Genomic DNA, 3,161 nt, shown 5'->3' with positions numbered 1-3,161 from the left:
CTCTTCAGCTCAAGGCTAGCGCTCTACCACTTGAGCCACAGCGCCACTTCTGGCTTTTTTTTTCTTTTTGCTTATGTGGTGCTGAGGAATTGAACCCCGGGCCTCAGGCATGCAAGGCAAGCACTCTACCACTGAGCCACTTTCCCAGCCCAGAGGTAGGGCTTAAGCAGTAGAAAGTCTTCCTTGCAACTGTGAGGCCCTGAGTTTAAACCCCCTTAGTGACAAAAGATAAATAAATAAAGCAATGCCTTTTTATCTCTAGCAATAAAAGACTAAAAAAAAAATCCTTAGAGTTACGGCCTACCTTCTTACTCTCTACTTTTGTCAGTTATATCAGTTCCATCACTCTACAAATTCTATATCATCTTCCCTAAATGCTTGTATTTTTCCTGAGCACTGTAAGTACTTGAGTGAGCTCTTGGAATCTTGTTTAGAGGTTTGGTCATGATTTTTATCTCATTAACATTTAAATGTCAACATTTTTCTAGGATGGGTTTCTTCATCTTACATCAGCTTGTCTTTTTCTTCTTTCATTTTTTCCCTATAATACAAGCTATTATGTGCTTGTTCCCTTTTTTGTTGTTAGAACTCTTTTTAAATAATTTGAGTTGTTCCTAGATCAGCAACTTGATGTTTTTGTTGGGAAGATTTCAGGACAATTTTGAGTTAGCTTGTATTTGCCCTGAATATTAGTGTCATTTCTCACATAGCACACTATATTGTGAGTGTTGGGATGTGTGTGTGTGTGCATGTGTACGTGTGTGTGTGAAGGCTACCTTAGCTTTTAATTATCCCTGGTCAGTGGAGCTCAGCCACTACAGGATACTCACATAACAGAATCTTCCTTCTCCATGTTGTCTTAGCAATAAGTGATTTGCCCCCCTCCCAAAAAAAAAAAACATGCTGTCTGTACATTTCCTAATCAGTCTCATCTTCCCTCTCTCCTGTAATTTATATATTCAGAATGGAGTGACCAATAAAATCCTGCAGGTTCTTGTCTCCAGCGGAAGAATACATTGTTCCAAGCTAAGCAAGACTGGCTTTACTTTCTTTGTATCCCAACTACTCTGTGCCTTTACAGATGCTCATTGGTATTTTAAGTTACCTCAACTGACCAGTCATTGTGAGTCCTAACATGTTTAAAAATTAATTCAAATATTTTGGTTTGGGCATGTATTTTTCTACTTTTTCTGTATTTCATTTTATCTAGAAGATTCTTTTTCCTTGTTTCATTTTTTTCTTCCATTGGTAACAGCAGCCACACATGAATTTTTTATACTCATACATAACAAAGACAAATTCTATCCACATCATTTCCCTCTTGCTGAACAATAACAGGATATAAGAATGCTTTAATTCCAATCTCTCATTCTGGTCTACTATTATGGTGTGACATTTTTATTATTGTATTCTTATTTCAAATTTTAAATGTGGTTAACTTGTGGCAGTTACTGTATAGAGTTATCCATTTACAATCACCTATGATTTTCTTGAACCCTGCTCTTTTCCACAGTTCATATGTTTCTTTTCAGAGGCATTTGCTTCAACCTTGAAAGTTTCTTAATGAAAAGCCTGGAAATTTTTTTATTTTCATGTATACAGAAACTTTTTAATTTCTCCTTTAATTTTGAAAGACTTGTTCTGGATATATAATTTGATTTTCTAGATGATTATTTTCTTTTGGTACTTTAAAGATAGTGTTCAATCATTTCTGGCTTCCATGATCATCAGGTTACACTGTAATCATCATCATCCCATTGCTTACCTTATTTATTTTTGTCTGCTTTTAAATCTATACATTGTCCTTAGTATTCCGAGTTTTACTAGAATTGTTTCTAGATACAATTGTATCTAGACAGTGTCTAGATTTCATTTTACTTACTCTTGATAGTGCTAGCAATCTGTGAATCTGTGCATATATGTCTTTAATTCTGGGACATTTTCAAAACTTTTTTCAATTTAATAATTCTCTCTTTGTATCTAATCTTTGTAACACTTAATTTTTAACATGCCATTTCAATTGCATCCTTTTTTCATATAAAAATGTAGTTTGCTTTTCAAATTTTTCTAGTTTTTTAAAAATAACTGCTGACTGGCACATCTTGCCCGTAAAAACAAACACATTTTCAATGTTAAAGGCTGGAACAAAATCTACCAAGCAAACGGCCCCCATAAACAGGCGGGAGTTGCAATCCTAATATCAGATAAAATAGACTCCAAATTAAAATTTGTGAGAAGAGATAAAGAAGGTCGTTCCTAATAATAATTAAGGGATCTCTCCTTCAGGAGGATATTACAATTCTAAATCTCTATTCGCCAAACAACGAAGCACCCAAATTTATCCAAGAAACACTACTTTCCCTCAAATCCCACATAGATCCAAAGACATTAATTGTTAGGGATTTTAACACACCACTCTCCCCACTAGCTAGATCAACTCGGCAAAAACTCAACAGAGAAATCGCAGATCTAAACAACTGCATAGATCAACTAGATTTAACAGACATCTACCGAACATTTCACCCAGCAGCATCAGAATACATGTTTTTCTCAGCAGCACATGGAACATTTTCTAAAATGGACCACATTTTAGGCCAGAAAGCAAACTTGTCCAAATTCAGAAACACTGAAGTTATACCTTGCATTCTCTCTGACCACAAGGGAATAAAATTAGAACTCAACACCAAAAGCCACCAAAGAAAGTCCTGTAACACATGGAGGCTGAACAACACACTGCTGAATCACAAGTGGGTCAAGGAAGAGATTAGAAAGGAAATTCAAATATTCATGCTATTCAACAAAAATGAGCACACAAATTACCAGCTCCTCTGGGACACAGCAAAGGCAGTATTCAGAGGCAAGTTTATAGCTCTGAGTTCCTACATCAACAAATTGGAGAGATCTGAAACCAACAATTTAATAAGACATCTGAACCTCTTGAAAAAGAGCAGCAAGATAAACCCCAATCCAGTAGATGGAAAGAAATAATTAAAATTAAATCAGAATTAAATGAATTAGAATCCAAAAAACTATAGAAAGAATCAACTAAACAAAGAGTTGGTTGTATATGACAAACCTACAGCCAGCATTATACTTAATGGTGAAAAACTAAAGCCATTTCCTCTTAACTCAGGAACAAGACAAGGATGTCCACTCTCTCC

The 3,161-nt window shown here is 35.3% G+C and overlaps 1 pseudogene; it reads left to right on the top strand.

The window, feature by feature from the left end:
• Positions 1 to 3,161, top strand: part of LOC105983577 — a 26,895-nt pseudogene that overhangs the window by 11,491 nt on the left and 12,243 nt on the right.

Source organism: Dipodomys ordii, unplaced genomic scaffold (genome assembly GCF_000151885.1).
Source record: "Dipodomys ordii isolate 6190 unplaced genomic scaffold, Dord_2.0 Scaffold20, whole genome shotgun sequence".
In the NCBI taxonomy this organism is placed as follows: Eukaryota; Metazoa; Chordata; class Mammalia; order Rodentia; family Heteromyidae; genus Dipodomys; species Dipodomys ordii.
The sequence above is the reverse complement of the archived record's forward strand: the minus strand, read 5'-3'. Positions and strand labels throughout refer to the sequence as shown.